This window comes from Rousettus aegyptiacus, unplaced genomic scaffold (genome assembly GCF_014176215.1).
Source record: "Rousettus aegyptiacus isolate mRouAeg1 unplaced genomic scaffold, mRouAeg1.p scaffold_m13_p_13, whole genome shotgun sequence".
Classification (NCBI taxonomy): Eukaryota; Metazoa; Chordata; class Mammalia; order Chiroptera; family Pteropodidae; genus Rousettus; species Rousettus aegyptiacus.
In genome coordinates this window covers 19,806,471-19,819,113 of record NW_023416288.1, presented here as the reverse complement: position 1 = coordinate 19,819,113, position 12,643 = coordinate 19,806,471, and the positions used below count along the sequence as shown (strand labels likewise).

The window sequence follows — 12,643 nt, the reverse complement described above, 5'->3', positions numbered from 1 at the left end:
AATGGGTCTGTGGGTGTTAACTGTTGGGTATGTGATTAGTGCCTAAAGGTTTTCCAAACTGCATGTGCCAATTGATGCTTCCACTGGCTCAGATCATAGAATTTAAATAACTATTGGAATGAAATGGTCTCTAATAATGAAGTGTTTGAACACTCCCAGGAGAAAAATGACATACCAATACTGACTAAGCTTATTAATACTCATTTTTGAAAATATCTCAACACTACTCTTTGGTGATTAGGACTCTGGAATTTTCTCACCTATCATTTGATACAAAGAAGAACAAAGGAATTTTTACAAATTTCTGTTTCTCCAGAGAACCGACAGTGGTTGAGAAAAAGTAAAAATTTAAAATCATTGAACTGTTGTTTTCATTTTCGTTTTTACTCCTTTGGGTAAGCAGTATTCTAATGATAAACTCCTTTAGCTGTTACAATGTTCTTGAAAGTATAGCACTTTCTGCTTTGAGCAGAAAGAAGATAAGTATTTATTATTTATTTCCTAATGTTTCTGTTTCTCCTTTTCTTTTTTTTTTCTTCTAATTTTCATTTACAATATACATTTTATTTAAGGACCTTGCTTCTGTGGGCTATCCATCACGATACATTAATCAAAAGCCGTTTCTTTGGGGGGAAACGAACACTGAACACTAACTTTAGAAATCCAAATGTCTTCGAAGGCTTTATCTACTAGTGTCCTGATATTTTGTTCTGTTTCAATTCAGTTCTGCAAAATACATTTTCCCCAACCAAAACGTTACAAAAATGCAGGGATCCTAGTTGGTGATGTGTGAGTTGACATGGAGAGAGGTACTAACGAACGTAGAAGATCAAGAGAACCAAACGAGGTCATATATTTGATAGTACTTGGTAAAACCGAAGGTGTAATCATCTTCCTCATCGTTGTCGTCATCATCATCTTCATCGTCGTCATCATCATCATCATGAGGAGAGTGTAGTTTTTGTAAGAGGAGGAGGAATAAACATTCTAGGTATAGTAGAACTCTTAATCACAGTGGGACCAGTGCTGCCCTATAGAAGTATAATGTGAGTCACAAATTTAAGTCATGTATGTAATTGAAAATTTTCTAGTAATCACACTAAAAAAAAAAATTTTAAAAAAAAGATGAAATTAATGTTTTTATGTGACCATGTATATTTAAAATAGTATCATTTCAACATGGAATTAATATAAAGATGATTAAGATATTTAACATTAATTATTTATACCAAATCTTCAAAAATCTACAGTCTATTTTATGCTATAATACATCTCAGTTAAAACTAGTCACATTTCCAGTGCCCAATTAGCCCCACAGGTTGGTATTGACTACCACATTGCACAACACAGGTTTGGGGCTTTTCATGATAGCGTAGGAGAATGTCCTACACTCTACAGAGTGGACATAATTTATTCATGCTTTTAGGAATATTCCACTGTACCGCATACTAATAATGGGTTGTTAGTCTGTTCGAGATATAGAATTTTGAGTTTCTAAAGTGAGTGAAAAAGAGCTCTGAACTTTACTACTGAAATTCTTTCTTTTTTTTTTTTTGAAGCTAACAACAAGATTATTTTGCCAGATTATAAATGACAACTTTTAAATCAGAGCCTTGACAGCTATAGAAGTTCGATGTATTCTAGGTAATTTACATACTCATGAGTAGAAGCATGAGTGCCATCTGGGGATGCAGTTTTTAATTGAACTTTGAAGATGGGTTCTCAGCTCTGGGATTTGGTTGAGTGTCAGGGCAGTCCATGAATGGCCGCAGTTGTTAGTAATATTTTGTTTAAATGAGCAGTTGCTTTTAGCAAAGCTTGAAGGGGTCAGTGACCCACTGAAAAATAAGAACTGCTGTTTATAGAGGGACAGTTGAATAAGTGGATATGTATCTCATTTAAGACTTTCCCAGCATCGCTGATAAAAACTTCATTTGTAAAGTAGTCTGCCCCTGCACATTGGGAGATTTCAGCTGGTTTGCTGCTTCAGCTTACAGTTGTCCTGGAATCCAAAAGAAATTAGTCTGATCTTGCTCTGTTATTGGACCAGGGACCATTGTTGAATGATATTATAAGTTTGGGTACTTGAAAGTGGTGATTCTTGTTTATGTCAGGCATTGTATGAAAAAGGATTCTCCTATTAGACAATCATAAAGCCTAAAAGTTTTAGTTTATTAAGACTCTGAGAAGTCCCACACACACACACAAAATCTATTTAACTTTGCCCAACTCATTTGAACAGAACCTTTCTTTTGTGTGTGAGACCTAAACGAAATTTGCAGAACTAATGAGATGACTTCTAATGTTCTTCTCAAGTTAATTCTATGACATATATATTGGTATTCAGAGGGGCCTTTTCTGGGTTCACAGTTAGATTTTGCCTGGAAACATCCGTTATGTTGAAAATGAAGGTGGTATGCTTTGGGAAAATGGACAGGCTAGATGACATGAGGAAATATGTGGAAATAATCCACTTCAGTCATTTTGATTCAAGTGACAAAAATAATGACAGTTAAAAGTATGGAATGAGAAGTTTGAAGTACCTAAAGTTAATAATAAATAAAATAACTAGAGGAATGTAAGTATTGGACTGGAAGAGGACAAAAAGCTTTAGCCATAATTTTTTTAAGCTCACTGGAAAGAGTCATTTATTATCTTTGTAAAGACTCTTGGAAAATGAAATAATTCAAAAAGATAACTGAAGGGGGATATGGTTAAGAGTCAAGCGGGGCATTATTTAGGGAAAGTTTTTTTTTTTGTTAAATATGGATTCTGATTTTGGTGTTTCACAAAAATAATTTGTTATATTGGCGAAAGAAACTTATTGCACTATAATAGATTTTAATATTATTTTATATTTTTTTAGGACCTGAGTGTATTTTCTTACTCACATTCCAACAGAGGATAAAAATACTGAATGAGAACAGTATGAGTTTTGAAAGTGAATAACCTTCACTTTGGTAAGAGTGTGGCATGCCTTGGAACTGAGTGTCTTGCCTGAGATCCCAGAGAGGGTTTAGAAGCTGTTCAAGTTTGTTGGGTCAAAAATCCACTGTTTACGAAAAGCTAAATACGGATTTGCACGATTGACCATAATGGCTTCAATTTTGAAAGATAGTAGTATCAGAGAGCACTTCCAGTAGGTGGTATAATTTGAGAATTGTCCATGCTTCAAATGGCTAAAATATTGTACTTTTTGCTACTTCATCACTCCATTTTAAAAATGGGGGCGGAAGGAGGGGGCCTGTTGAGAAGGTGGAAGAATGTCACTTGGAGAGTAAATCACAGTAACCATGTGAAGCCACTCCTTAGTTAACTACCGCTTGAAGGTTAACCTTTTTTTAGAAGACTATCTGTGTGGAGAGGCCAAATTGGGGGCTTCTGCCCCTGTTGTGTGTGTGTGTGTGTGTGTGTGTGTGTGTGTAAGTGTGTGTAGGGTGAGGGGAGAAGAGAACTTGTGAATAGGGAAGAAGGTGTGGAGAGCAGAAAGCTAACAGCAACTCCTAAAACTTGGAGCCCTGGGAAAATTTGACTATTTTAAACTGTACTGCTCGCTTAAAAATAGTAAAATTATACCATTATTCTTTCAGTGTGAGAGAGATAAAAATACCGTTTTTCTAAATTGGAAAATTTGCTGTAATCTTGCTGCTAATGACTGATTTCTTCCCAACAGTTGCAAGGCAGTTTTTGCTCTGATAGGTCGATAAAGGAAACAAAATCAAGAACATACTGGAAGTTCTCAGAGAAAATTATAGTTTAGGTATATGTTGGGGTGGATAGTTAGACATTTTAATTGAAATAAAACAGTTTTATACTAATATGGGATCACTGTGGGTGTACATTTGTAGTACATATGCTCTTGAAAGAATTTACGTAGGGTTAAATGTATGTTAATGCTTTTGCAAGAAAATTATTTTTGATAACATCTGTCTAAGGAAACTAGCTTAGGAAATTGGTTTTTAAAACAATATAGATATTATACTTGCATTTAGAGAATGAATTAGGATTCTTTGTAATGCTTTAAAAATTTCAAAGAGTTGGAGTTCTTTTCTTTTGGTTGTGTTCTCTAGTGGTGAGGAAAGTTAACAGTAATTAACACAAAAAATGATTAAAGCAAGCTTACACATCTGTAGTGACCACAGTCTGCTATATACCTCCAAACATCATTTTAACTGACTGACTTTCGATATTATGAAAGACTGCTGATGATTTACTCTATCCAACTGAAATAACTTTCTAGAAGACAGATGGAAAACTTGTCAGTCAGCCTCTCCTGCTGTTGATTTAGATAATACGCAAAGATTAATATCAGATGCTAAATATCTGCCACCCTTTAACTTTTTTGTTGTTGTTTTTAACCAACATTCACCTCAATGACTTAAATTATGTATTAATCTTGAGGACTTATAGATCAGTCAGATTTTAGAATAGGAAGGATTCTTAGCGGGAAGGCAGACCACGGGTCCTCGTGGTAGCGTGGGAGTGTTCATTTCGACTGTGGACTCACTGGCTCCATCTGGAATCTGCTGAATCAAAATCTTTGGTGGGCGTGGGGCTTGGGAATGTGCTTTGAACAAGGTCTCCAAGGGAACGTGGTTCACACTGCAGTCAAACAATGGTTGGTGTAGTTTGTGGCTTTCTTCCAAGGATGCAGAAATGGGCCCAGAGAGGGGAAGGTGACTGGTTTCGTGGGAACCACAACTTTGTCTTCTGGCCCTATGGGAAGGACTGTTCTTTTCTAGGGCGCCACATGACCCCATCTCAGAGTAGTGCCATCCCTCACTAAGTACAGAACTGGAAGAGTTTTACATTAGCCCTAATTTTTTTACATGCCATACGCGACTTCAGTATAATATTCAGCTCGCCTTGTCTCTGTGTGTGGTGTGTCTGTGCGTGCTTATTTTTCAAAAGATACTTATCACCACTGTTTCTACATGTTCAGAATAGTAATAATAAAAAGTTTACACGGGCTTATAGCGAACTCCATTTTAATAAGAAGGGCCGCATGTGTGACGTACTCATTCTGTACTTACTCTGTTTTAATGGCACCCATTTCCCCCCGAGAACTTCCTTAAGCGAGCCTGAATTGTAGCCAGAATACTTCTTTCCTCTTCAGACCCTTAACCGTGATTAATATAAAAAGGCACTTGTCAAAAGAGTCTGAAATGGCAACCTTGATATTGGAGCATGTAGCAGTAGAGATAGGTCTGCATCCACTTACTCCATTATGTTATTTAACTTACGAATGCAACAATTTGTCTTTTGCTCCCTGCTTAAAAGACCATGGCCACATAAGCTGTTATTAACCGTATCAGCAGGGTGGAATATTACTGCCCTTAGAGCGAAACCGCAACTCTCTGTGAGGAGTTAGCACATGTCAGAAAAGCACCCCAGTGAAGCTGTTCACAGATCAAGCGCGGCTGTTTGCCACTCTCCCTTTGCCTCCGAGAAGGGTTGCGCTCAGGTTTAACAGAAACATCCTTTTTGTGTTTATTGTATTAATGAAAGTTTTAGGATCCATGAGAGAGATAGTATTATGGTTCAGCATTTGAAATAATGTAGCTTGATGAACCTTTTTTTTATTTTAATGGGAAACTCGTTTTCCTTGATTTGCAGCTTCAAAAAGTGAATCTTTTGGAAATTAAAGTGCATTAATTTGGTTATTCTGTATGGGAACAAAAACGTGGAAAGTTAAAATTTGCATAAGTGAAGACCTTGATGATTTCAGATTATAGTGTGGTGGAGGTTAAGGAATAAGAGCCCATAGAATTTGTAAAAACAAATTCAGCCTAACCACTTAATGGCATGTGCAAGTAATTTGCCAATTAAATATTTCTAGTTAGCTGAAAGATCTTTAAAGTAAAGAGTGGAGGTTCTTAATCTTTCTTAATTTCATACTTTCAGAAACATAATAGAAAATGCTTAGTTTTTGATCACTTTTCATTCAAAATTTTAATGTATGAGCTAAGAGAAGGATGGAGTTTAAATATTTGAGGAAAATTATTGCTTTTTGAGAAATGTATAAACTGTGATATTTCCAAATCACACTGTGCCTGATTTTTCTTTGTATCATTTGTAAATATTTGGTGCCCTGATAACAATTTTCATCATAATTAAGACTTCAGATTTTTGAATTTTACCATTTTCATGGTCACCTATATGTTTAGAGTATTGTACTAGGCATGCTTAGCTCTGGAACAACCCTCTAAGATAGATATATTATTCCCATTTTACAGAAAGAGAGAATCGAGTCAAAGTAATTTGTCTGTCACGCATTAGAGCCAGAGATGACAGTCCCAGGTTTTTTTTTTAAATAGCTGTAGTGGATCTATTTAAAGTATAATTCAGTGGTTTTTCGTATATTCACAGATTTGTGCGACCATCACCATAATCAGTTTTAGAACATTTTCATCACCCTAGCAAGAAGCTGCATACTTCAGCAATTCTCACTCTCCATTCCCCTTTATCCCCATTTGATCCAGACCTAAGCCACCACGAATCTTTCTGTCTCAATGACCTTACCTGTTCTGGACATTTCATGTAAATGGAATCATACAATATATAGTCTTTTGTGACTGGCTTCTTAATATAATGTTTTCAAGGTTTATCCACATTGTAGCATATACCAGTACTACATCTTTATTGATGAATAATATCACATTGTTATGGATATACCACATTTTGTTTATCCATCTTTTGGCTAATGGACATTTGGTTTGTTTCCACTTTTTGGCATTATGATGCTGCATATCATAATGCTGCTATGAACATTTGTGTACAAGCTTTTACATGGATATATGTTTTCATTTTTCTTAGATATATACCTAGGAGTGGAATTGCTGAGCCATTAGTAACTCTGTTTAACTTTTTGAAGAACTGCCAAAAGTAACTGTTCCAAAGCAACCATTTTATATTGTCATCAGCCGAATATGAGGGTTTCAATATTTGACATCCTCACCAATAATTGTTACTAGTTGGAGTGAAGAAGTACTTCATTGTGGTTTTGATTTACATTTCCGTAATGGCTTTTGATATCGAGCATCTTGTCATGTGTTATTGGCCACTTGTATGTCTTTTTGGGAGAAATGTCAAATACTATGCCCATTTTTAAAATCGGATGATTTGTCTCTCTCTTTTTTTTTTTATTGAGTTGTGAGAGTTCTTTGTATATTCTAAAGTTCTCTGTCAGATAATATGACTTTCAAATTTTTTCCCATTCTGTAGTCTGTTTTATTTTTTCATTTTGTTGATAATATCTTTTGGAGTACAAAAGTTAAAAATTTTGATAAAGTCCAATTTGCCTATTATTTTCTTCTGCGGCTTGTGTTTTTGGTGTTAAATCTTAAAAAAAAATTCTAATCAAGAGTCACAAAGACTTTTACTGTTAAGATCTCACAGTTTTAGCTCTTGTATTTAGGTCTTTGCTCCATTTTGAGTTAGTTCTTATATGTGGTGTGAGGTCAGGTTCTAACATTTTTTTTTTATATGTGGATATCTGATTGTCCAAGCACCATTTGTTCTAGTGAATTCTCTTGTCACCCTGTTGAAAAACAATTGCCCACAAATGTAAGGGTTTATTTCTTAAGTCTTAGTTCTATTCCATTTGTCTATATGTCTGTCTTTATACTAGTACCACACAGTCCTGATTATATTGTAACTTTGTAGTAAATTTGAAATACAACTTTGTTCTTTTTTAGATTGTTTTGGCTATTCTGGGTCTCTTGAATTTTCATATGAATTTTAGGATCAACTTGTCAGTTTTTGCAAAGAAGCCAGCGGGAATTTTGATAAGGGTTACACTGAAATTGTAGATCACTTTGGAGAGTATTGCCATCTTAATGAAATTAAGTCTTCCAATCTAAGAACATGCAAAGTCTTTCTATTTAGGTCTTTATTAACATATTTTCAGAGTAAAGGTTTTCAGACTAAAGATTTAGCATGTCTTTTGCTAAATTTATCCCTAAGTATTTTATTCTTTGTGAGGCTATATAAATGGATTTGTTTCTTAATTTCATTGTTTTGGATTGCTTATTTTCAGTGTATGGAAATACAATTGATTTTTTATACTGATCTTGTATCCTTCAACCTTGCTGGACTTATTAGTTCTAATTTTTTTTTTTTTTTAGCAGATTTCTTAGTACTTTCTATACACAAGATCAGGTCATCTACAGTCCAGCTTTTAAAAATCACAACTCTTTCCACTACAACCATACTCTGTAGCCTGGGAAATTTATTAACTTAATTAACTTAGGAGAAATTAGTTGACTTCAAGGTTATATTTAGAAAAGAAACAATTGCCACTTTGTAATGGTCTTTTTGTAATCTAAAAAGAAAAATACAGCAGACTTTTAGGCTGGAGATATTTGTGGAGAAAGCAGAGTCCCACAAATAAACTCAAAGGATCCTTGAGCTTATTTGGTGAAGTCTTGTTTTAAATAATATCACCATTATTTGTGCTATTATGGGAACTATAGGCCTTCCAAACATACTTTATTTGGCGCAGACTGAAATAACAATGATTATACTTTAAGAGATAAGCATTCTCATTTGTTTTTACTTCAAGAAGAGTGGGTAAGCTATGAAAAATACGACTTTAAATATCCAAAATATATATCTAGTGCTTCACTCATATTCCAGTGCTAATTTAGTTTTGTTTCTTTGTCTATAGGACCTCAACCTGGGGGTAAGATTTTAAGACCTTGTATTTTAGGCTAGGAGAGACCTTCCTCTAATTATTTTTAAGCTAGTGATACATCTGCCAAGCATGCTTATTTGAAAGCCGTCAGCTGTGCGTTGTGAGTGGTGTATATATGTATAGTTCACTGAACCAAGTAAGTAACCAAAAAGCCCAGAACATTTTAATTTCCTCTCTCCTCTCCAGGACTGCAAGTTTGATTTGGAAAAGTCAGGGAATGGTAAAAGTCTAGCATGAGCCCCAAGGTTGATGCTGGAGTCTTTCATGGTAAAGCTCATGGAATTTTACATGGGAGCCAGAGTACAGAGCAGAATTTGAAAATCACTTTGGTTTTTCATTTCTGATTTTCATTGCCTCACAAGGCATGGTGAAGTTTTAAACAAATGTTAAGTGAGAAAACTATTCATGTCTTTTAGAAGGACAAAAGAGTATTAACCTGAAGTGATACTACAGTGTCTTCCATAATGAGGAGTGAAATTCCCAGAACCAATGTGAATCTCAGACTTATAGATGTTGTTCCTACTCATGAACCTACAGGAAAATGTAGAAACCAAGTACTTCAGATAATGAATGCCCCAAAATGATTTATGAACCTAGAAAATATTTTTGGAGAAAATGTATCTTTTCTAGAGTGACAAAATTTACTATTTTAATATTTTAAAAGAACTGATTAGCCATGAAAATTAGTAGAAATATTGGTAGTCTTCCTCTTTACCAATAATACCCATTTCCTGTTGCTCATATCATTTAGTTTGTCCAAATAGAACGGCTTGACAATCTTAGGGTATTTGAGTACATAAACCTCTATTAGGTAAGTTAGAAGAGTGAAAAATACATTTTGTAGATATTATATCAAGTGTAAAAAAACTCCAGGCCTTTTTTTCTGCAGAGTCCTGTGACTAACTGTTCTTCCCATAGTAACATTTTCTTCATCATAAATGTAGCATCGAGTTCTTGGGGTTTAAAAAAAAATGATATTTGCTGCTGGCAAGTGATTTTAACACATCTGTAACTGCGTGGAGCAGGGTCTGTCAATGTCTTAGTGACCTCAGGACCCTCAATTCACTTCAGAAGAAGTGAACTCTTCCTCATGCTGTTGTTCTCCACCGAACAACTCCCTCATTCATCCATCTGAATGAATCCTTGACAGCCTGCAGGACCCAGGTCAAGTTTTACCTTCTTCAGGAAGCTGTTTTCTCCCACTTCTGCAAGTGCCTTCCTCTTTAGCACCTAAAACAGTATTCTGCTTGGATCTGTGGTTCGGCTCCTTCTTGTGAATTAGACTTGGATACAGTACCATGCCTTCCACCTGGCTTCCACTTCCCACAGGGCCAAGCACAAAGTACACTGCTCATAAATTGTGCTGCTTAGAATGATAGCTAGCTAAGGACTGGCATCCTTACAATCGCCCGTGTGTTAGAACAGCTGACAACTGCTAGTGGGCCACATTCTCAGGGTCATGTAGTTTGTGAGCTGTCCAGCTCCAGGGAGTGCCAGTCACATAGGCTGTGAAGTGAATGTCATCCACTGGACTGTACAGCATGGCAGCCCTGCGTGTCCTCTTGCCTCTACAGGTGGCCTGTGTTTACACATTACTTCACTGCATTGGCTGATCTGAGGAGTCTTTCCTACCTCCTTCCTTTAATATTTTTGTCTGTTTCACTGCGAAGTTAAAACTTAGTGAGGAGTGAGTCTAACCCTTCAATTATGTTTCAGGACAATGTTGTTCAAAATGAGATCCTGGACCCATGTGTCAGAAAAGCCCAGGACACTGGTTAAAATACAGATTCCTCAGCCCCCCAGCAGACTGGAATGAGCCTAGGAGTGGAACTGGAGACTGTCATTAGCGAGACCGATAATTCTTATGTTCTACACTAATTTCTTAGAAAATAACTATCGAAATAGCTTCTCAGTAAGGGGGAAACTATAATACCTCAGAGGGTTAGTACCACCGTCCTTAACCTGTTGCACAATGGTAAACCTTTTCTGACTCGTTTAAATTTGACCACTACTTAGTGAGTAGTTGCTCTACGCCCTCCACTGTGCGGCCAGTGGGAGAATCAGATGTGAAAAATATGGCCTTTGCTCCCAAGGTGCTAATAATCTGTGTGGAAAGAAAAGATGTATAATAAATATGTGTACTCTTGCACATGTCTGCATACATACACATACTATAGAGAGATGTGTTTTTTAAAAACTTTATTATAAATAGTACAGATCTATAAGAGTGACAATTTGTAGAGTTGAGATATGTCTTAGGGATTACATATAGCTCTACTTTAGTGTAACTGGATTTCAATATTTTAGGCAGGCAGTTGTTTAAGAGAGACAAGCTCAATTGAATAGTAGAAAAGCCTTTAAACTTTTCAAAAGTCACACTGATAAATTCAAGTCAGATCCCTAGCAAGCAGTAAATGTTAGTTACATTATAGGAAAAATAAGATTGTTGGTTAGAGTGAGGCGCATTTTTAATTCATTCACTGATTTCTGAGAAACTTAAATTTATGTACATATATTTATAGTATAGACAATATAAATATTAAAACGTATGAGTGCCTTGGCTTTATATGCCAATGTTTAGTTAATAGCCTCTGTTATTTTCTGTGAGACATTGAAGGAGAGGTCAAGAAAAAGAAAGACTTCATTTTTGACAGCTATCCTATGATTATTACAGTAAAACTTTGTTTCATCAGAATACTTGACAAAAAAGAAATCTTTATTTCACCAGAATGTTTGACACAAAAATAGCCAGAAAGCCACCATTTTTATTTGTTTATTATTTCTCTGAAATTTTGTTATAGTGTAAAATGTTATTTATAGTGTAAAAAAATTGTGTTTTTCCTTTTGGTCCCGTCTTTGTCATTTGAACATTATTTCTCATCAGGTAATTTATTGGTCTAGATTAGAAGATAGTGGGAGGGTGAAAAAAAGTGAAGGGATGAAGAAGCACAAATTGGTAGTTACAGAATGGTCACGGGGATGTAGAGTACAGACATAGCCAATATTACTGCAAGGGCTGTGTGTAGTGCCACATGGGTGCCGATCAGGGGGATCACTTCATAAATTATATAAATGTACCATATACCTGAAACCAATCCATTAGAAAAAAAGATTGGAGGAGCCTTCCTTGAACCTCTGTTGGGTCTCCTTTATAGAGAGCAATAAAAACTGCGAGCTGGAAAGAAGCTACGTACTATCTAGGTTGGTATCTATTTTTACCACTGAAGACTTATACGTATAGTGGCCCTGAGAGCGATACCTGGCTCATGCTAAGTGCGCCCAGGTATTTTAGAGCCAAGGGAAACTTGCAGTCTCCTTCTACTTAATTCATTTCATTGAGGATCACTCCCCACCCTCCCTAGATCCTCTGCGAGTCTTGCTCTTTTTTTTCCTTTCAATTCTCGATTCTTGATTCACTTCATTTTTTTTTTTATGTCCTGTCTCTTTTTCCCTAAAAGTAGGGAAGAGAGAATGAATTCAAAGAAATTGAGGGTTGTGCTTTAAAATGTTTTATTTTATTGTCCTCATCAGGGCCAGCCTGAGGTTTTCTGCCACCTTTTATAAAATTTATGGCTGGCATAATTCTGATTTTTACTGCCTTCTCTGTACAAATACACACCCAACCTTATGCTGATGGTGGCACTACTGTTTCTTCATGGCAAAACTAAAAATTTCTGGAAACTTTAAAAGCATGGAATGAAAACTTGTGGGTGGAATGAGGGTGGAAGTGGGAAATTTGGGGGGAAAAGTAGAAACATGTGCCAAAGTTTTTGGCACCCTTTAGGATTAAATAACTTTTTTTTCCTTTTTTTAAATAGAGGCAAACGAGGAGGGGAAAAAAACAAGGTATCAAGCACAGTTTGCTCATAAAAATAAGCAGGCTTAGTAGCTATATTTAACGATGTGAAAGCTAGGACAAAACTCATTAATATGATAATTATCTGTATT

At 35.7% G+C, this 12,643-nt stretch overlaps 1 protein-coding gene across 4 annotated transcripts in view; it reads left to right on the top strand.

Annotated features, from left to right (window-relative positions):
* The window catches only part of SLC25A13 (solute carrier family 25 member 13), a 167,134-nt gene that overhangs the window by 68,561 nt on the left and 85,930 nt on the right, over window positions 1-12,643 (top strand). The gene's annotated exons all lie outside the window — the stretch shown is intronic.